The following is a 23,880-nucleotide window of genomic DNA, read 5'->3' on the forward strand; positions in this document are numbered from 1 at the left end:
CATGGATCACAAATATTCACATGAAAAGATGGTCAACATCATTAGTCATTAAGGGTATTGCAAGTTGAAACCACAATGAAATACCACGTATACACCTCTTAAAATGTATGTATTGACAAGAATATGAAGGAACTGGAATTCTCATAACCCTTCCGGTGGGAATGTAAAATGATACAACCATGAGTTGGGCAGTTTCTTAAAAACTTAAAATGCACAACTACCATCTGATCCACCCTTTCCATCTCTAGATATATACCCAAGAAAAAAGATGTCCATACAAAAATTTGTACATGAATATTAAAGAAACTCTCTGCGTAGTAGCCAGAAAGTGGAAACAACCAGATATCCACCCAACAAGTGAGTGGGTAAACAAATGGTGCATGCCCATACCATGGAATACTACTCATTAATAAAAAGGAGTGAACTGTTGATACAGTAATATGGATGAACAAAAAAACAATTTAGGTAGATGAAGGGAGCCAGCCCCCAAAGAGCACCTTCTCATGATTCCATTTATACAGATCTTACGAAAATGCAAACTAGCCTATATTGACAGGAAGCAGATCAGTGGTTGCTTGAAGAAGGAGAGTAAAGAAGAATAAGAAAAGGATGACCAAGGGATAAGAGAAAACTTTGAGAGTTATGGATATGTTCACCATCCTGATTGTGGGGATGGTTTCATATGTGTATACATATGTCAGCAACTAACAAATTGTGTACTTTCAAGATATAGGGTTCATTTTATGTTATTTTCTTCAATTAAGCTGTTCTTTTTAAAAAGATTTATTTATTTATTTTCAGAGAGATAGTGAGAGAAAGCATGGAAAGGAGGGTCAGAGGGAGAGGAAGCAAGAGAATCTTTTTTTTTTAAACATTTTATTTATTTATTCAACAGAGAGAGATCACAAGTAGGCAGAGAGGCAGGCAGAGAGAGAGAGAGAGAGAGAGAGAGAGGAGGAAGTAGGCTCCCCACCAGGGAGAGAGCCCGATGTGGGGCTCGATCCCAGGACCCTGGGATCATGACCTGTGCCGAAGGCAGAGGCTTTAACCCTCTGAGCCACCCAGGCGCCCCGGAGCAAGAGAATCTTAAGCAGACTTCTCACTGAGCCTGGAGCTGGACACTGGGCTCAATCTCATGACATGAGATCACGACCTGAGCTGAAACCAAGAGTCAGACACTTGGCCTACTGAGCCACCCAGGCACCCCACTAAAGCTGTTCTTAAAAACCTCAATGAGCAAACAAATGTGATTATCTTCATTCTTACTGGCATCTGCGGCAATAATAATCATATTTTAAATGATCTATTGATTACAAGCAAAAATTATTTTCTCCCTTCCTTGGAATAGCTGAATATATAGAAGAATCAATAAATTAAGGGCTTTTAAATATACAACCATAAAGAGTTTTTAGCCAGAATATCTCATGTGTTTAATGGTGATATTAATGCAGTTAAATCAAGCAAAACATTCCTAATCCTGAAAGTTAAAATCAGAGTTTTTTTCAGAATACATATATACAATGTCAATGCAATCCTTACCTTAGCCCCCATTTGTGAAGTTATTTTGACATATACCAATCTGTTTTTCCCATTTAGTCATTTTAAGTAAACCTTCTAGGTGTGAAAATGTTATGCCTTTCCTCTAAGGTGAAGGGAAGCTATTTTATGGGTAGGTTTCTTACTAGCAAAGAAAAGAATTGTTATAACAAATGGATAACTCAGAAAATCTGTTTTATCCAACAAAAGGATATCATATTAGTAGGGCTTAACGTGTATGCTTATCTTTGATTTTTTTTTCTTTCTGATTCTGACATTGTCAATATCAGGTTTTAGCATTTTAGTCATGATTTTACTTCTGGCTGGTTATCTAGGTTACAGAGTTCATGATTTATTGTCCCATCAATTATTGCACTGTGCTAGAAGTGATTATTTTGCAGAAGCAACCCATCACACAGCCCTTGCAGTATTCAGTAGCTTCCAATGTGGTGGGCGGGGGGATTTCTAATTTCTTAGGTAGGGAATATATACAAGTAACTTGTCTCTGGGAGCCCTGAAATATGGTGCTTTGGAAAGGTGGGGATAAATGGTCTCAGATTTTGAGTTATATTTTCCTATATATATGAAGTTATAGGAAGAAATTATCCATAATTAAAATCCAGAAAATATGAGATTAGAAGTCTATTTTTTCATTTTATTTTATTTTATTTCTTTTCATTGTAGAAGGCTATTGATATGATCACATACTTAGGAATTTCTCAATATACTTTAATCTTTTATGTACTTTTTGTACCCAAATATATTCACCAAAAGGTTTGTTCTTAAAGGTCAGAAAACTTGGACCAAGATAGAAGAAAATAACTCCTTGCATATTTCCTCAATTACACATTGTATCCTCAAAACACAAGGTTTATGGGGAAATCTTACTTTGTTCCAAAATATAAACACCAGGACTGTGCTATTATCATAGCACTGATAAATCAAGAGAATTCCTATTTTTATCTGCACTCTGACTACCTCAGGCAAAATCAAAGTTTTCTCTTCATTCAGATTTTCAAGAAAAAGTTAGCTACATAGACCTGTCCAGATTTCTGTGGGCTGAAAAATTAATATAGATTTTCTTTTCTTTTTTTTTTTTTAAAGATTTTATTTATTTATTTGACAGACAGAGATTACAAGCAGGCAGAGAGGCAGGCAGAGGGAGAGGAGGAGGCAGGCTCCCTGCGGAGCAGAGAGCCCAATGCGGGGCTCGATCCCAGGACCCTGAGATCATGACCTGAGCCGAAGGCAGAGGCTTTAACCCACTGAGCCACCCAGGCGCCCCTAGATTTTATTTTCTATAAATTTGATATTGAAGTACAGGAGAGATGGAAAGCAAAAACCTTGATGGGAATGTATAGGTGAGGACAGACTGAGGATAGAGAGAAAGTAGACAGTGGAGGGGTGATTAAAAATAGATTGAACAACAGTTGATGGAGTCAGCTACTGAAAAATTCAAGTAGTAGGATCAGAATTGCACTTTGAAAAGAAATAGAAACATCCCTTCTTCTGAGAAGAGAAGAAAAGATCAGTTGAGACAGATACTGTAGAGTGGCTCACCCAACGTACTTCTTGCTGAAATCTTTATTTCTCATCCTTGGAGCTAGAGTTTTTCTCGGAGTATAAACCAAGTGTTCACCAAGGCTGTAGCATTAAGAATAATAGTGGGGGGCATGCGCCTGAGTGGCTCAATCAGTTGGGTATCTGACTCCTGATTCCCACTTGGGTCATGATCTCGGGGTGGTGGAGTCCAGCACTGAGTCAGAGCTGGAGTTTGCTTTGTATTCTCCCTCTCCCTCTACCACTCCTCATTCTCAAATAAATAAATAAATAAAATCTTTAAAAAATGGTAGGAAATTTCAGAAGTTGGCATGTACTGGTCCCTTCTTTTGGCTTTTTGAAAAGCTTCATAAGAAAGTGATGAATTGTGGCTGCAGAAATGGAAGGAACAATAAATGTACTTAAGAGAGATGTTTTCAGCCTTCAGCTTTTAATTTAGGTTTGGTAGTCAGAGTAGTGGTCTAGAGCAGAGAATACAAGATGCTTACGCTATATCTGTATCCCTTTCTTTTTTTCACTAACAGAGCACTAACTTTTGGGAAATATTTTCCAATCTCCCTGGCAGGAACAACTGTATTTCACACTTCTGGTCAAAGATATAATGGAGAAATTGTTGATTATAACTTAAAAGAGGTAGGTGAGCTGACAAAAAGCCATACCCTAAGGATGGCAGTAAGCCATGCCAGTCCTGGATTGCCCACCTCTGGACTTCTAACTGAGAAAACAAAATAAAACAAAACAAAACACCAATTTGTTTGAGCCATGGTTTTCCATGTTCTGTAACTATCAGCCAAATGTAAATTCCTAATTGTTATGCTAGATAAGACATGAGTAACTGTACCCCCTATTTACTTTGTGAAACTTAGTAATCTGTGTTCACTATTTACTCAGTGAAGTAGATGTCCAGGTCCGTCTGTTGAGAATGATATTATTCAAATAAATTCAGTAAGAATGATATTGGGGGCGCCTGGGTGGCTCAGTGGGTTAAAGCCTCTGCCTTTGGCTCAGGTCATGATCCCAGAGTCCTGGGATCGAGCCCTGCATCGGGCTCTCTGCTCAGTGGGGAGCCTGCTTCCTCCTCTCTCTCTCTGCCTGCCTCTCTGCCTACTTGTGATCTGTCAAATAAATAAATTTAAAAAAAACCTAAATAAATAAATAAAATCTTTTAAAAAGAGGCGCATTAAAAAAATTAGAATGATATTGAATGGCTAGTGTGTGCTTGGCACTAATATTTATTGAAATAAATCTTTACTGATAATACCATAACCCTTATATTATACATCTTCTTTCTGGGATAATTTTGAAGGTCTGCACCCTGGAATTCATCTCCTTTCCTGCTCTGCCCAGTGGTCTGAACTTTGGAGGAAATTTTACAGCTGCAGACTGAAAACTTGCCAGGTTGACAACCCAAATCCTGCATTTTTACACCTCAAAATCAAGCACTTTATATTCCTAAGACAACACATTATATTTAACTTACATTATTCATCATCATATACTGAGCTAAAATACACGTGTTTTTCATTACAAATAAGATTTATTTCATAAGTTGTCTGCAGCCACTTGCTCTCATGAGTATTTCTCGATGGCCTGCCCAGCGTTCATTTCCTCCTTTTCTGTTTATAAGGGTACCCAGATTTCGGACCAGGCCCCTCTTCCATGCAACTAATATATGCATGCACAAATTCGCACATATGCGCACATATTTGTGCTTTCCCTCATATATGAGCCTATGTCTGTGAAATGATTTCTCTCTTTATACAATTAAAAGGCCTTTGTAGATAGTAAATAAAGAGGCTGCATATGGGAAAGCATTTGTGTGAAAAACAGATGACTAACAGAATGGTAAGGAACAGTTCTGGTGGGTGATAGTAGGCTCCCCTCCAAATGCTAATTATCTGGTTTTGAATTCTCTGACAACAGAACCATGCAAAAAAAGGACAGGTCCCAAGAGTGCTTGGCTGCCCTTACCTGGACTGACTGTGGCAGGCAGTTAATAAGAGAGGATCGTGAGGCCTGGCCAGAAAGGATAGATCCCAGGAAATCATTCTGAGCAACCAGAAGGAAGAGAAAGGAGAGCAGGGATCCAGGAGACAAAGTAGAGCAGATGGTAAAGAAGGGGTAACACCAAAGTATCAAAGAAGTGGTAATAGGAGGCTGAAAAGTTCAAGGTGAGCATCAATGAAACAGGCTGGGATAGAGCTTGGTGGGTGTGTGCAGGATAAGGGTCATTCAGAAGTGGGAATGACCACTCAAAGAAGTGGGAATGTAGGTTCAGACCCCTTATTTGAATGTTCTCGCTGCTCCCACCAACAGGGGTGAGTCTTAAAGGAGCAGATTACAACCAAATAGTATTTCGTTGAAAATAAACATCGCGGCAGAATGGATTACCTACGCTCTTGTTTTTAACTCCATGACATTATCATATAGCAATAAATTCACCAAGACTACCTTTTGGGGTCACCAGGTGCCAGGCACTCCTAAGAGAATTTAGCACGAATTATCTCGGCAGACTTTTAGAATAGCCTTAAGAGATAAGTACTGTAACTGTTCCCATTTTGAAAATGAGAAAACAGGGTTCAGAAATGGTAAGCCATTTGCCCGAAATCATCCAGGTAATAAGTGGCATAGCTGGACTGCAAGCCCAAATGTGTCATATTTCAGAAAGTATGTGCTCATGAGTGCATGTTATCCTGCCTGCCTGATACCTCCATTGCTGTTTTCAGAGAAATAGGCCTTCTGATCTTTCTCATTAATAGTTTGCTTAGCAGTAGGGGCACCTGGGTGGCTCAGTGGGTCAAGGGTCTGACTTCAGCTCAGGTCATGATCTCAGGGTCCTGGAATTGGGCTCTGTGTTCCGCAGGAGTCTGCTTAATCCCTTTGCCCTCCCCCTGCCCATGCTCCTGCACATGTACGTCTGCATGCATGCTGCCTGCCTTCTCGCCCTCCCCAATGTGTGCACGCATGCGCACATGTGCATGCGCTCTTTTTTCTCTCAAATAAATAAAATCTTTAAAAAATTAGTTTGCTTACCATGTAGATGAAGGTGCCACTTCATCCATTTAGCAGTGGAGAAGAAATACATGGGGAATAACAGAATGAAAAAGACTCAAGAAAACAGGAAATAGCTGAGCTATGGGTAGAAGTTCCCTCCATTTCACAAGATTCACCTGGAAATGATGAGCAAATGGCAACTTCAGTGAATTGCATGCCACCAGGAAGCTATGCTATAATAAATCAAAGATCCTTTTTTTTTCCTTGAAGAAATGTATTTTTGCTGATGTGGTCTTTTGGAATGTCTCTTTTTTAGGAGGCTCCCAGGGATATGGTAGATCAGCACTTGAAACTCTCTGCACAGCTCACGGTCTGATGCAGGATGTTCTTGGCAAACTCTGAAGAAGCTTTGAACTCCTCCTCACAAAGTTCAAGTGGCTTTCCTTCCCATGCTTTTGTGAACTTCTCAAGACTCTAAAAAGTAAAAATGGTTTATAGCAACACCAACTTGCAGTGATTATTCCATAAGCAGTACCATTTCAGAAGGCTTATCAGTTAAGTCTTTCAAAATGAGGAAAGAGGTGAATTCGACTGCAGTTTGAGGCAACATAATCCATAAAACAAAAAGATCCCACATAGCCAAAGCAATCTTGAGAATGAAGAACAAACCTGGAGGTATCACAATTCTAGATTTCAAGATACACTACAAACTATAGAAACCAAAGCAGTACTGGCCCAAGAAAAGACATATAGATTAATGACACAGAATAGAGATCCCAGAAAGAAACCCATGCTTTATATGATTAATTAATATATGACAAAAGAGGCAAGAACACATAATGTGGAAAAGACACTCTCTTCAATAAATGGTGCTGGGGAAATGGACAGCTACATGCAAAAGAATGAAACTGAACCACCTCCTAACACCATATACAAAAATAAACTCAAAATGGATTAAAGACCTAGATGTGAGACCTGAAATCATAAAAATCTTAGAAGACAACATAAGCAGTAATTTTCTTGGCAACAGTTGTAGCCACATTTTCCTAGATATGTCTCTTCAGGCAAGGGAAACAGAAGCAAAAACAAACTATTGGGACTTCATCAAAACAAAAAGTTTTTGCACAGTGAAGGCAACCATCAACAAAACAAAAAGGCAGCCTGCTGAATGGGAAGAGATGTTTGCAAATGACATATCCAATAAGGGGTTAATATCCAAAATACATAAAGAACTTATATAACTCAACCTACACACACAAAAACATTCTAATTATAAAATGGGCAGAGGACCTGAATAGACATTTTTCCAGAGGACGCATACACATGGCCAACAGACAGAAAAGATGCTCAAAATCACTAATCATGAGGGAAATGCAGATCAAAGCCGCCATGAAATATCACTTTACATTTGTCAGAATGGCTAGAATTTAAAAAGAAAGAAAGAAAGAAAGAAAGAAAGAAAGAAAGAAAAAGCAAGAAATAACAAGCATTGGTGAGGATTTAGAGGAAAAGGAATCCTTGTGCACTGTTGGTGGGAATATGAGTTGGTACAGCCACTGTGGAAAAAATATAGGGTTTCCTTCAAAAAATTAAAAATAGAAATATTAAATAATCCAATAGTTCCACTACTGGGTATTTACCCAAAGAAAACAAAAACACTAACTTGAAAAGATAAAAGCACACTTGTGTGTATTGCAGCATTATTTACAATAGTCAAAATATGGAAGCAACCCAAGTGTTCCTTTGACAGTTAAATGGGTAAAGAAGATGTGGTATACATATACACAATGGATATTACTCAGCCTTAAAAAAAAGAATGAGATCTTGCCACTTGTGACAACATAGATCTAGGGGGTATTTTGCTATATAAAATAAGTCAGACTGAGAAGGACAAATACTGTATGATTTCACTCATATGTGGAGTCTAAAAAACAAAACACACGAATATATAAACAAAAAGCAGGATCAGACCTATAAATACAGAGAACAAACTGAGGGTTGCAAGAGGGAAGAGGGTGAGTGAAACGGGTGAAAAGAAGTGGGAGACATAGGCCTCCAGTTATGGAATGAATAAGTCATGGGAATAAAAGGTACAACATAGGAATATAGTCAATGGTATTATAGTAGTGTTGTGTGGTGACGAATGGTACCTAGTATGTGACATATAGCAGATAGTGTGACATATAGAGATGCTGAATCACAATGTTGTAGACCTGAAACTAATGTAATATTGTATGGCAACTATACTCAAATAAAAAAAATTAAATTTTATAAAGAAACAGTAGCTGGAGCAAACAGCAGAGATCAAGATGGCTGCTCCAAATGGAACCAGCAGCCTGGGTCAGCCATTTTCATAAGCACCACTGAGGTGCAATGGGGATAGCAAAGCTGCTAACCCCAGTCATTCCTCTTTTTCAGGAAGGGAGAAGCAGGTGTTTACTCCTTAAACATGTTCTTGATGGTCTTGTGCTCTTTCATGGCTTTTCCCCAGTCACTGCCACTGAATTTCTCAATGCTCACGCTCCACACAGCATCCTTAGCCAGGCAGTATGAAATGATTCCAAAGCCTCCAGGGTTTGATGGGGGAGTGTAAATCTCTGAATGCCATATCTCTTACGGAAGGTGTGCTGTGCTTTGTGCTTGCTGAGTGTGTATGTGGTTGTGCCCTCCGCTGCCTTCAGGAGCTTGAAACGAGAAGCCAGTACCACGAAGGGTGTATTCCGCTTCTTGCAGATGCTGCAGTAGTGAAGATGTGCAAGTCTTCTGAGGCCTAAAGTTCAAAGTGAACTGCTCCATAATGGCAGCTTCCTATGTGGCTCAGCAGGGCCTGGTACTCCAAGGTGGCACCTTCAATGATGAGCCTCTGCAGCTTCTGGAACACCTCTCAGACTCCCACCAATCACTCAGGTACAGCTTGGTCACCAAGGACATCAGAGTTTCTGGAGATGGCAGAGGTGGTGCCAGTGGGAGCAGCATGAGATCTGACAGTGGTGGCTCACCCGCCCTTGGCTGAGGGCTGCCTTGCTGTGGCCTGGCTCTCACCCCTGGCCTTGCCTGAGAAACATGGGGTGAGGCCTTGGTGACTGGGTGGGAGTGAGGCCACTGAACGTCCCTGGGCTGCTTCTGTCCATGTGGCTTGGTAGTCACACTGTTTCTCACACACCACATTGTTCTGTACAATTTTTTTATAGTACCGTAATGTATTTTATCTCCCTTACAATTTTTTGATAACATTTTCTTTTCTCTAGCTTACTTTATTATAATAATATTGTGTCTGATACGTGTAACATCTCAAATATGTGTTAACCGACCACTGATGTTATTGGATGGCATCTAGTCAATAGTAGGCTATCAGTAGTTAAGTTTTGAAGAGCTAAGAGTTACCTGCAGATTTTCAGCTGGGGTGGGAAATCAGCAGCCCTCACCTTAACTCTGTTGTTCAAGGCACAACGGTAGTACTAAAAATAATAGCAGATAATATTTATGTAGAACAAATATTTTACTTGTGAAAATTAATCAAGGGAAACCTCGTTTAGAATGTGGTTGGGGAGCCAGCGGTGGGAGGCCTCATACCCTACCACTGGTGGTCAATAGCAAACTAAAATAGAGAGAGACATACCTTGCAAATTAATACTACTTTAGCTACTACCTTACTACCCCAGCAGGAGAAAAAAGTTTTCCTCTTCCCTGGCAACAGCCCAGCCAATGAAAGACTGTCACAACACAGCCAATGAAAAGCCACTATACTTCCAATTTCCAGTTTACTCCAATGGATTATTTGTTTTATAACAGTCCTTGCCAACTCCTTCCTTTCCTTCATAAGAGAGGGATCCTTTACTTTGTCCTCTGGGCTTGTCTATGATTTTGCCGTAGCTTACTTGTCCAAATCACAATGTTTTATTCCCTAATAAACTTATTTTCACTGGTAAACTAACTGGCAGTTTTATTTTTAAAGGTTAACATACTTAATCCTTACCACTATTAATAATATCTCTATTTTACAGATGAAGAAAGTGAGAGACAGAGAGGTTAAGACTATTAACCAGAGTCATATGGCTAATAACTGGTAGAGCTGTGGAGCTGGGAATATGAGCTCAGGCAGTCTGGTTCTAAAGTTCATGCTCTTATTTAAAAGAAAAATTGGGGGGCAGGGGTAAGGATGCCTGCATTGTTCAGTTGGTTAAGCATTCAACTCTTGGTCTCAGCTCAGGTCTTGATCTCAGGGTCATAAGTTCAAGCCCCATGTTGGGCTCCACACTGAGCATGGAGCCTACTTAAATTTTTAAAATTGAAATATAATTGATATATTATATTGGTTTCAGGTGTACAACATTACCATTTGATATATGCACACATTATAAAATGATTACCACATAAGTCTAGTTATCATCGATCACCATACAAAGTTAACTTCTAAGATTTCCAGAGTACGTGCTCTTAACTACACATCTAGGAGTCAGAAGAAATCCATGATAAAGAAAAGCAAGAAGAGCACATGATAAAATAGCAGTCTAAAGTCTAGAAAAGATTCAGACTGATAAAATGTAGTTCAGACATAGCTTAGCGCAAAGAAAGAGAGCAAGATTACAGAATCCTCAGGGAGCAAAAGAAACCCTATACAAAGAACAGACTGGGATCAGGGCACTGACTGAAGGAACTCCGTATGTATTGTCACTTAAAATGAACAAGATTGAACTTTGTATGTATTCTATTGATCTGTAATTATCCAAATGTTCTAGAGTCATAGTTTATTATTTGGCACTACCTACGGAAGTATAGAATTTTGTCATTGATTATAGCTACTATTATTTTGGTAATGTAAAAAAAATGTTGTTAAATGAGGGGGATACCTTTATAGTCTTAGCCATTCCAACTATTAATAGAGCAGCATGCCCCCTGGAAAAATCATTAAATCCCTCTAGGACTTAATTTCTTTCTTTATAAAATGAAGGGTTATCAGAGACTATGATTTATATAATATTCAGCTTAAAAACCTTGCCTGGAGCACTTGGGTGACTCTGTCTGTTGGGTGTCTGAATCGTGGTTTCCACTAAGGTCATGATCTTGTGGGTCCAGAGATGGAGCCCTGCATTGGCCTCCCTGCTCAGTGGAGAGTCGGCCTGAAGATTCCCCTCCCTCTGCCCCTCCCCTCACCGGGCACACGCTTACACTCTCTCTCTCTACAGTAAGTAAATACATCTTTTAAAAAAAAATTCTTGCCTACTTTTAATATGCTAAGCACATTATAGCAAGTAAATCAATATGCATATTGAAAAACCCATAATGTAACTTAGAGAAAAATATAAATGCAAATGACGAAAAGAGGAAAGAAAAGGAAGGACACACACTTATCAGTACTATTCATTTGGCAATTATCATGCATCATTTTGTGACATTACCTCTACCATTACTTGAATCATGTATTAAGTAATTTTATTATGCTCATTTGATTAATTTGAACAAATAATTATCTAGCATCTACTGGTGCCAGAAACTGTTCTAAGCTCCGTGTATACATTGCTTAAAAATCAAGTCTGGTTTTGTCAAAGAAATTAAGATTACTTTTAGGATAAAGACTGTCATAGGTATTTCATATTTGTATTCAAGGATGCTTAGCTCTGGGTATATCCTCATTTAATTGTTTTGATGCAGTTTTAGCTTTCTGCATAGACAAAACATAATCTTTGTACTAGAGACTAATTTTTACTAAAAATAAGCAGGTCAGTATTTTTTTTAATTGAAAACACTGCAAAAGGGGTGCCTGGGTGGCTCATTCATTAAGTGCCTGTCTTCAGCTCAGGTCATGGTCCCAGGGTCCTGGGATAGAGCCTCTTGTTGGACTCCCTGCTTGGTGGGAAGCCTGCTTCTCCCTCTCCCACTCCCCTTGTTTCTGTTCCCTCTCTTGCTATCTCCCTCTTTCTCTTTCTCTGTCAAATAAATAAATAGTCTTTAAAAAATAAAAAGAAAACACTGTAAAGGATATGGTGAAATTCTAGAAATGCCCCACTCTGGCACTCTGCTCTTATGATCATAATAAGATTATTGATTGTCAAAAATGTCCTGACCACCAAATATATACAGCGTGATGTAGGAACTGTAAAGAAGAATAAAGAGCGCTTGGGTGGCTCAGTCATTTAAGTGTCTGCCTTGGGCTCAGGTCATGATCCCTGGGTGCTGGGATCGAGCCCTGAATCTCCCTGTTCAGCCGGGAGTCTGCTTCTTCCTCACCCTACTATTCGTGTTCTCTCTCCCTCTCTCTCTTAAATAAACAAATAAAACCTTAAAAAATAAGAACAAAATATCTTCATTCTTTGGGCACCTGTGTGGCTCAGTCAGATAAGCATCTGCCTTTAGCTCAGGTCATGATCCCAGGGTCCTGGGATCTAGCCCTTCCCTGCTCAGCAGGGAGCCAGCTTCTCCCTCTCCCTCTGCCAACCCCCTGCTTGTGCTCTCTCTTTCTCTCTTTCTGTCAAAAAAATAAATAAAACCTTTAAAAAGTATCTTTATCCCTGATTCACTTATCACAAAATTAAACAGATCTAATTAAAAGTGGCTGAACAATAAAGAAACACATTTATTTCATCTTACATAACAGGAAATCTGGAAGGTAGGGCAGTTTCAGGAGTGATTGCTTGACTCGATAGTGTTATTAGGACTCAGGTTCATTGTGTTTTTCCAATCTGTTTCCTTAGTAAGTTGGTTACTTCCCACGTAGTTACAAGATGAATGCAGCAGCCTCACATGTCTCCGAGTCACCAAAAATACCTACAGACTGGAAGAGAGCAAAACAGTGCTCTGTTCTCTATGTCCTTTTATAGCTATAAACATAAAATAAATAAATTCTCCATATCTCATTGTCCAGAACTGCCTCACTAACCTCTGCTTAGTTCTGGCAAGGGGAATGACATTAGCATGACTGGTTTATACCACTGAATATTAAAACTTTAAAACCAGAACCCACAGTAAGAAAATAATTTACACATTACATAACACACACATGCACACACACATGCACAAACATGCACATGCCCGCACACACTTCACAAAATAACTCTTATCCATAATTCACACAATATGTCTTGATGTTATTTATAATATTCTATTTCTTTAATTTAAAAATGTTGATGGTAACCCTTCCAAAAAAAAAAAAAATTGAAGAAGCGGGAACAGCTATAAACATTTGTTGAGGCCAGCATTAGCCTGATGCCAAAGCTAGACAAACATACTAAAAGAAAACTATAGATCAATATCCCTGATGGATATCAATGCAAAAATCTTCATTAAACAAATTCAAAAGCACATTAAAAGGATCATAGCTCATGACCAGGTGGGATTTATCCCTGTGATACAAGGATGGTTTGACATATGAAAATTAATCAATATAATTCACTACATTAACAGAACAAAAGATAAAAATCAAATGTTAATCTCAAATGATGCAGAAAAAGCAGTTGGCAAAAGTCAGCACACTTTGATGATAAAAGCTCAACAAACCAGGAATGGAAGGAAACTACCTTATCAAAATAAAGGCCATAAAAAATGCTTACAGCTAAGATCCCACTCAATGGTAAACAACTGAAAGCTTTTCCTTTTTTAAAAAAAGATTTTTATTTATTTGACAGAGAGAAAGAGAGAGATCACAAGTAGGCAGAGAGAGGGGGAAGCAGTCTCCCCACTGAGCAGAGAGGCTGATGTGGGGCTTAATCCCAGGACTCTGAGATCATGACCTGAGTTGAAGGCAAAGGCTTAACCCACTGAGCCACCCAGGTGCTCCAGCTTTTCCTTTTTTAATGATAAAGAACAAGGGAAGGATGACCACCTTTGCCACTTCTATTAAAGTATTGAAAATCGTAACTAGAGCAACTAGGCAAGAAAAAGAAATAAAAGCCATCCAAATTGGAAAGGAGAGAAGTTAAAATTATTTCTGTTCACAGATTATATAATCTTATATGTAGAAAAATTGAACTTTTACAAGGACACAAAGTTTACAAAATGGGAAAATAGTCTCTTCAATAAGTGGTCCTGGGAAACATAGATATCCACATGCAGATGAATGAAGTTCGATCTTTATCTTATGCCATATACAAAAATTAATTCAAAATAGATTAAAGACCTAAATCTGAAATCTGAAACTATAAAAATCCCATAAGAAAACATGGTGGAAAACCTTCATGGCATTGAATTTGGCAATAATTTCTTGGATATCACACCAAAAACATGGGCAGCAAAAGCAAAATTATTCAAATGGGGCTACATCAAACTTATAGACTTCTGTGCAACAAAGGAAACAATGAACAGGGTGAAAAGGCAATATATGAAAGGGAGAAAATACTTGCAAATTGTGTATCTGAAAATGGGTTATTATCTAGAATATATAAAGAACTCCTATACCTGCCTGGGTGGCTCAGTCAGTTAAGTATCTGTCTTTAGCTCAGGTCATGATGCCAGGGTCCTGGGATTGAGTTCCACATCAGGCTCCTTGCTCAGCAGGGAGCCTGCTTCTCTCTCTGCCTGCTGCTCCCCCTGCTTGTGTGTGTGTGCTCTCTCTCTCTCTGACAAATGAATAAAATCTTAAAAAAAAAACAACTACATCTCCATAATGAAAACAAACAAAATGACTTTGAAAATGGGCAAAAATCTTGAATAGACAGTGCTTCAAAGAAGATATATACAGAGCCAACAAATATATTGAAAAAATGTACAACTTCAGTAATCGTCAGGGAAATACAAATCAAAAACATAATTAGCTATCTATCCCTTCCTACCCATTAGGATGGCCACTATAAAAAATAAATAAATTTTCCATAGTTTGGCTATTGTGGACATTGCTGCTATAAACATTCGGGTGCACGTGCCCCTTTGGATCACTACGTTTGTATCTTTAGGGTAAATTCCCAGTAGTGCAATTGCTGGGTCATAGGGCAGTTCTATTTTCAACATTTTGAGGAACCTCCATGCTGTTTTCCAGAGTGGCTGCACCAGCTTGCATTCCCACCAACAGTGTAGGAGGGTTCCCCTTTCTCCGCATCCTCGCCAGCATCTGTCATTTCCTGACTTGTTGATTTTAGCCATTCTGACTGGTGTGAGGTGATATCTCATTGTGGTTTTGATTTGTATTTCCCTGATGCCGAGTGATATGGAGCACTTTTTCATGTGTCTGTTGGCCATCTGGATGTCTTCTTTGCAGAAATGTCTGTTCATGTCCTCTGCCTTAAGTGGGTAGGAGAAGAATCCATGAAACAAGATGGGATAGGGAGGGAGACAAACCATAAGTGACTCTTAATCTCACGAAAGAAACTGTGGGTTGCTGGGGGGAGGGGGGTTGGGAGAAGGGGGGTAGGGTTATGGACATTGGGGAGGATATGTGCTTTTGGGTAAATTGGAAGGGGTGGTGAACCATGAGAGACTATGGACTCTGAAAAACAATCTGAGGGGTTTGAAGTGTCGGGGGGGTGGGAGGTTGGGGTACCAGGTGGTGGGTATTATGGAGGGCACGGCTTGCATGGAGCACTGGGTGTGGTGAAAAAAAATGAATAATGTTTTTCTGAAAATAAATAAATTGGGAAAAAAAATAAATAAATAAATTTTTAAAAATAACGGAAAATAACAAGGTTGGTAATAATGTAGAGAAATTAGGACATTTTCACACTGTTGATGAGAATGTAAAACGGTGTAACCACTGTGGAAAACAGTATGAAGTTCCCTCAAAAAGATTGAAAACAGAATTCCATATCATCAGCAATATCACTTCTGGATATACATACCAAAGAAGTGAAAATTGGATCTCAAAGAGGTATTTTTGCACCCATGACTATACACAATAGCCAAGAAATAGAAGCTCACAATAGCCAAGAAATAGAAGCCTAAATGAGCATCAGAGGATGAATGGAAAAAGATAATGTGGTATATACACACAATAAAATATTATTTAGTCTTAAAAAAGAAGACAGTCCTATTATATACTACAACATGGATGAACCTTGAGGATATTATGGTAAATGAAAGAAAACAGTTACAAAAAGACAAATATGGGGCACTGGGGCGGTTCAGTTGATTAGACATCTGACTCTTGATGTCGGCTCAGGTCATGTTCTCGGGGTTGAGAGATCAAGTCCTGCATCCGGCTCTGCATTCAACACAGTCTCCTTGAGATTCCCTCTCTCTCTCTCTGCCCCTCCCTCAACTCTCTCTCTCAAATAAATAAATAAAATATTTTAAAAAGACAAATACTGCATGATTCCACTGATATAAAAGTATCTAGTCAAATTCATGGAAACAGAAGTTAAAATGGTGGTTGCCAGGGGGTGGAGGAAGGGGGAAAATGGAGAGTTATTGTTTAATAGTTATTGTTTAATAGATTTTCAGTGTCATAAGATGAAAAAGTTCTAGACATCTGTTGCATAAAAATGGTTAAAATGGTTAATTTTGTATTATGTGCTTTTTTACCAAAATAAGAAACATGTTGACTGTGACCTACTAAATTCGTTTCATGACTTGCTAATGGGTTCTAGCCTGGTTTTGAGAAATCCTAGCTTGGATTAATTAAGATTGACCATCTGTGATGTGACCTACCTTGACATATAAGCCTGTCTTATACACGATCAAAATCAGGGTTCTGTTAGCAAACAAAAGATAGAGGGAAATGGAATATTGTTTGGCAATAAAAAAGAATGAAACACTAATATATACTATACCTTGGGTAGACCTTAAAAACATGAAGGCAGGGGTGCTTGGGTGGCTCAGTGGGTTAAGCCTCTGCCTTCGGCTCAGGTCATGGTCTCAGGGTCCTGGGATCGAGCCCTGCATCGGGCTCTCTGCTCAGTGGGGAGCCTGCTTCCCCCGCCTTCTCTGTCTGCCTCTCTGCCTACTTGTGATCTCTGTCTGTCAAATAAATAAATAAAATCTTTAAAAAAAAACATGAAGGCAGTCACAGAAGACCAGATATTGTATTATTCTATATGAAATTTCCAGAATTGGCAAATCTATAGAGACAAAAAGTAGAGTAGTGGTTGCCTAGGGTTGGGGTGAAGGGTTGGGGGAAATGGGGAATGACTGCTAATGGGTACAGGTTTTCTTTTTGGGAAAACAAACATGTTCTGAAGTTATATTCTAGTGTGGTTATACAACCTTCTAAATGTACCCAAAACATTGAATTATACACTTATTTTATGGCTACAATGTATGTTATGCTAATTCTAGTCCAACTGAGCTGTTAAAACAGGGAGCAAATTGGCAGAGAGTTTATATCTAATGAAATAAGAACAATAATTCAACATAGCGAAAGTGTGTAAAAACAAATGCAAACAGCTTTAAAATACTAATCATATATGTGCCTATGTAACAAATTTGAAATGGGGAAATCAATGTCAGAATTATAGAGAAATAAGAAGAACTCTTTACCCATGGCATTGTAAATTCATTATATAATGGCAATATGTAACAAGAAGTGTCATGCTCAGTTTTGAAATAGTAAAAAGAAAAGTCGGAAAGAAAAGCTGATGAGTTAGCAAACAACAGTGTCTGCACAGGAGATACTTTATTTAGAAACTTCCTGAGTTCTACATTTTTAGTTTAGCCTCAGAAAGTAGCCCTTCCTAGCTCAAGTATTTTTCTACCTGATTCAGAAAAATCTGGATTCTTTTCCTATGAACGCTATTTCTCCTAATAGGTCATGTTTGAATGCAATTGTTTTAGTTAGCCCTCTGGTAATCTTTTTTTGTCTTCCATATTAGATAATGAATTTTTTGAGTCTAAGGACTATAATTTCCAGGAGTGGCATTGTATTAAGAAATTAACCTGGGAAGATGGACACACCAGCAAAATTTGACCACTGTCACTTATGGATTGGAAGAATTTTTATTGTCTTGAACTGAAACTCTGTATGATGGGAATCATAATGTATCTCAAGGTGGTGTTGCAAGAACTAAATGGGATGAAGTTATATGAAGTTTCTATCATGGAGCCTGGTATATGGTAGATTTTTCAATTAACATTAGTTTCATTCACCTCTCTTTAGCCCTCTGCTCTGCTGTCTCAGTTCAGGTGAAATGGTCTTTTTCCCTAATTCTCCTCATTACATGAGCCCAAAGACACTGCTAATTCTAAAACTTAGAGGGATCTTACCAAGCTTCTGGTTTTTACTTCTCATATGGTCCTTACTATTTCCTTCATTATATGGTCCTTACTATTTCCTTCATTTTATTCACTTTTATCCTTTCCTTGTGTATGCCAAGATCTATATTGATTGTGTCATTTCCTCTCTCTGAGTAGGTAGTGGATATCATGACAATGTTACACTAACAAACAATGAAATTTACATAAAACATTCACAAAAGATTTCTTGGTTACTATGAAAAGGGCGGGACATATGCTACATCTACATGGAAATTGAGCTATTGATCAGAAGGTAGTGCTAAAATTGAGAAAACAGTGGTTATGGCTTTAAACTTAGTAATTAAGATAGAGTTACCCATCATGTGCCCTTAACATCTAGCCCAGTCATCAATCTGTTTATGTAAGCAGAGATTCAGGAATCTATAACAGAGTTCAAGGAAGCTTCTGAATATCCTCTGTACGGATTAAATTACCTGATATATCTTAATAATATTGAGATTAAATGCATAATTTTGAAAAGTATGTGCTGAGGAAAGTGGGGAAAGGAACTAGTATAAAAAGACCAAAATGGGGGTGTTTTTGGTTTATTCAGACCTTGGAGCTGATACCACGCAATCAGTTACATCAATGCCCTCCAGCCAAAGGCCACCAGCAGCATACTTGTAATCGAATAATTTGTGTTTATTGCTTGTAGCAGGGAGGGAGAATGCCCACCATGGGAATCCATGGGACATCTCATTAAGAGTGTTCAGAAAGGGCTTAGTATATAGGATTTGGGTCCATGTTAGGTGATTTGGGGAAGTGTTGAAGGAAGTAGTCTTTTCTCTGGATATGCAGCCATCCATATAGGATGCTGTCAGGAAGTGGGGGTAATCCCATGATTAGGTATTTTAATATATCTTACTTACAAGAAAGGAAGACTAGCCCAAGGGTGAGCTGTAATTGGCACAGAAGCGTCAGTCACTAATATCAGCTAGGATAAGGGAATGTTTAATCATTTGCATGGCTTGAACAGTGTTCTTTTTTTTTTTTCCAATTTATTTATTTTCAGAAAAACAGTATTCATTATTTTTTCACCACACCCAGTGCTCCATGCAAGCCGTGCCCTCTATAATACCCACCACCTGGTACCCCAACCTCCCAACCCTCCACCACTTCACTCCCCTCAGATTGTTTTTCAGAGTCCATAGTCTCTCATGGTTCACCACCCCTTCCAATTTACCCAAAAGCACATACCCTCCCCAATGTCCATATCCCTACCCCCCTTCTTCCAACCCCCCTCCCCCCAGCAACCCACAGTTTGTTTTGTGAGATTAAGAGTCACTTATGGTTTGTCTCCCTCCCTATCCCATCTTGTTTCATGGATTCTTCTCCTACCCACTTAAGCCCCCATGTTGCATCACTACTTCCTCATATCAGGGAGATCATATGATAGTTGTCTTTCTCCGCTTGACTTATTTCACTAAGCATGATACGCTCTAGTTCCATCCATGTTGTCGCAAATGGCAAGATTTCGTTTCTTTTGATGGCTGCATAGTATTCCATTGTGTATATATACCACTTCTTCTTTATCCATTCATCTGTTGATGGACATCTAGGTTCTTTCCATAGTTTGGCTATTGTGGACGTTGCTGCTATAAACATTCGGGTGCACGTGCCCCTTTGGATCACTACATTTGTATCTTTAGGGTAAATACCCAGTAGTGCAATTGCTGGGTCATAGGGCAGTTCTATTTTCAACATTTTGAGGAACCTCCATGCTGTTTTCCAGAGTGGCTGCACCAGCTTGCATTCCCACCAACAGTGTAGGAGGGTTCCCCTTTCTCCGCATCCTCGCCAGCATCTGTCATTTCCTGACTTGTTGATTTTAGCCATTCTGACTGGTGTGAGGTGATATCTCATTGTGGTTTTGATTTGTATTTCCCTGATGCCGAGTGATATGGAGCACTTTTTCATGTGTCTGTTGGCCATCTGGATGTCTTCTTTGCAGAAATGTCTGTTCATGTCCTCTGCCCATTTCTTGATTGGATTATTTGTTCTTTGGGTGTTGAGTTTGTTAAGTTCTTTATAGATTTTGGACACTAGTCCTTTATCTGATATGTCGTTTGCAAATATCTTCTCCCATTCTGTCAGTTGTCTTTTGATTTTGTTAACTGTTTCCTTTGCTGTGCAAAAGCTTTTGATCTTGATGAAATCCCAACAGTTCATTTTTGCCTTTGCTTCCCTTGCTTTTGGCGATGTTCCTAGGAAGATGTTGCTGCGGCTGAGGTCGAAGAGGTTGCTGCCTGTGTTCTCCTCAAGGATTTTGATGGATTCCTTTCTCACATTGAGGTCCTTCATCCATTTTGAGTCTATTTTTGTGTGTGGTGTAAGGAAATGGTCCAGTTTCATTTTTCTGCACGTAGCTGTCCAATTTTTCCAACACCATTTATTGAAGAGGCTGTCTTTATTCCATTGGACATTCTTTCCTGCTTTGTCAAAGATTAGTTGACCATAGAGTTGAGGGTCTATTTCTGGGCTCTCTATTCTGTTCCATTGGTCTATGTGTCTGTTTTTGTGCCAGTACCATGCTGTCTTGATGATGACAGCTTTGTAATAAAGCTTGAAGTCCGGAATTGTGATGCCACCGACTTTGGCTTTGTTTTTCAATATCCCTTTGGCTATTCGAGGTCTTTTCTGGTTCCATATAAATTTTAAAATTATTTGTTCCATTTCTTTGAAAAAGATGGATGGTACTTTGATAGGAATTGCATTAAATGTGTAGATTGCTTTAGGTAGCATAGACATTTTCACAATATTTATTCTTCCAATCCAGGAGCATGGAACATTTTTCCATTTCTTTGTGTCTTCCTCAGTCTCTTCAGTAAAGTGTCAGGATATAAGATCAATGCACAGAAATCAGTTGCATTTCTCTACACCAACAACAAGACAGAAGAAAGAGAAATTAAGGAGTCAACCCCATTTACAATTGCACCCCAAACCATAAGATACCTAGGAATAAACCTAACCAAAGAGGCTAAGAATCTATACTCAGAAAACTATAAAGTGTTCTTTTTTTTTTAAAGATTTTATTTATTTATTTGACAGACAGAGATCACAAGTAGGCAGAGAGGCAGGAAGAGAGAGAGAGGGGGAAGCAGGCTCCCCACTGAGCAGAGAGCCTGAAGCGGGTCTCTATCCCAGGACCCTGGGATCATGACCTGAGCCGAAGGCAGACGCTTAACACACTGAGCCACCCAGGTGCCCCCCACTTTTTAAAAGATTTTATTTATTTGACACAGAGAGAGTGAGAGCACACAAGAAGGGGAGAGGCAGAGGGAGAGGAAGAAGCAGGCTCCCCGCTGAGCAGGGAGCCTGACCTGGGATGAGATCCCAGGACTCTAGGATCATGACCTGAACCAAAGGTAGATGCCCAACTGATGCCACCCCGGTGACCCTTGGAGAGTGTGCCACCCAGGTGCCCCTTGGAGAGTGTACTCATTTAGTTTAGGTTCAAACGTGATTATACAGCAGTCTTTTTTTTTTTTTTTTGGCCTTGATACGCTGTAGTCACAGAATGGCCTTTTTGATGTTTATGATCTGTAAGACTGTTTATGTTCAGTAGGAGAACACCAAGATCTAGTTGTCCTTGGTGGCCAGGGACCTGGATGTCAGAACTTTCTTTCCTCTCTCTCAGTTAGAAACATTTTCTGGTCCTATCCCTTTTTCTCTGTTTCCTTGTTGACTTTTCACGGTAAAATCAGACATTTCTAAAATTATTGCTATAAAAAGGAAGGGAAGGGAAACTAACATTTATTGAGTACTTATGTATTAGGCAGTATTGTACATATAATGACCCATCTCATTTAAAAATAATAACAACCCTTGGGCGGACCAGCATTTACATTTTACAGAGGAAGAAGCCAGCCCAGAGAGGATAGGTAACTTGATCAAAGATAATGGCATGTGATTTTGAATCTAGATTTGTCTCCTAAGCTTTATTTTCTTTTTTGCTCTACCATTGTTTTGAAGGAATTTTAAGAATGCAACCTATTCTTTATGTCTGTCTGTACTGTTTACTTAAGAAAAAATACTGGGGTGACTGGCTGGCTCACTCAGTGAAGCATGTGACTCTTGATCTCAGGGTTGTGAGTTCGAGCCCTGCGTTGGATGTAGAGATCACTTAAAAATATCTTACATTGTTGGTGGGAATGCAAGTTGGTAGATCCACTTTGGAAAACAGTGTGGAGGTTCATCAAAATGTTAAAAATAGAGCTACCCTATGATTTTGCAACTGAACTACTGGATATTTAACCCAAAGACACAGATGTAGCGAAAAGAAGGGCGATATGCACCCCAGTGTTATAACAGCAATGGCCACAATAGTCAAACTGTGGAAAGAGCCAAGATGCCCTTCAACAGATCGATGGACAAAGAAGATGTGGTCCATATATTCAATGGAATATTATTCAACCACCAGAAAAGATGAATACCCAACTTTTGCATCAACATGGATGAGACTGGAGGAGATTATGCTAAATCAAATAAGTCAAGCAGAGAAAGTCAATTATCATACGGTTTCACTTACTTGAGGAACATAAGGAATAACATAGAGGACATTAGGAGAAGGAAAAGTGAAAGGGGGGGCAGAAATCGGAGAGGGAGATGAACCATGAGAGACTGTGGACTCCAGGAAACCAACTGAGGGTTTTAGAGGGGAGGAGAGTGGGGAGATGGGTGAGCCTGGGGATGGGAATTAAGGAGGGCACATATTACATGGTGCACTGGGTGTTATATGGAAACAATGATTCTTGGAACACTGCATCAAAAACTAATGACATACTGTAAGGTAACTTACATAACATAATAAAAAAAAGAAAATAAATCTTTTAAAAATCTTTAAAAAAGAAAAATACTATATTCAGAATTGAAATATGAAGTAATAATTCCTTGAATTTATAGTTTTATTGACTATTTTTAGATTAGATTATACAGGTCAGATGGCAGAACCTATGGGAAGTGCATGACATTATAGCTCTTTTCCACCAGACACTGCAAATACCTTGGGTGTGTGTGTGGGGTAACAAAGCAAGAAAGAATTAAAGTGTTGGAAGCCACAATGTGTAGATTCTCCATCGTAGGGGAACTTTAGGAACTGGCCACCTAGAGAAAAAGGGTTGCTAGAGGTGAGCTTCTAGGTTCCAGTTTAGCTCCTATACCCTCTGTCACGTGCCCAGACATGCCGGCTCAACCTTGCCCCAGTCTCTAGGAACAATCTGGTTGTCAGGGAGGGAAAAGTAAAGAACCCTCTACTCACATCTCGGTCAGTCACTCAGCATAAAACTCGTCTTCCTATCATGTCCCTTTCTGACCTGATAGCCTAGTCTAATAAATGGGCTCTCACCTTTCTCCTTATGAATACAGTTCTACTTTATACTCCAGTTCCAGTAAAAAGTTCTCCTCAGGGGGAGTCCTCACAAATCGTTCTTTCGCCACAACAGTGGGTGAAGAACTCAAGTTTCAACAGGCACATTCTTCTTTTCATATTGAGCTAAATTGCTTCAAGGATTTTCATCTAAGTGGTGGCTGACCATTCCCTTATGGACTTGTATTAATATTCAAACCTGGAAATTGGAATCAGATAGACTTAGTTTGAACTCCTGCTCTTCTACTAAACTTCCTTGGGCAAAACACTCA

This window comes from Neovison vison, chromosome X (genome assembly GCF_020171115.1).
Source record: "Neovison vison isolate M4711 chromosome X, ASM_NN_V1, whole genome shotgun sequence".
In the NCBI taxonomy this organism is placed as follows: domain Eukaryota; kingdom Metazoa; phylum Chordata; class Mammalia; order Carnivora; family Mustelidae; genus Neogale; species Neogale vison.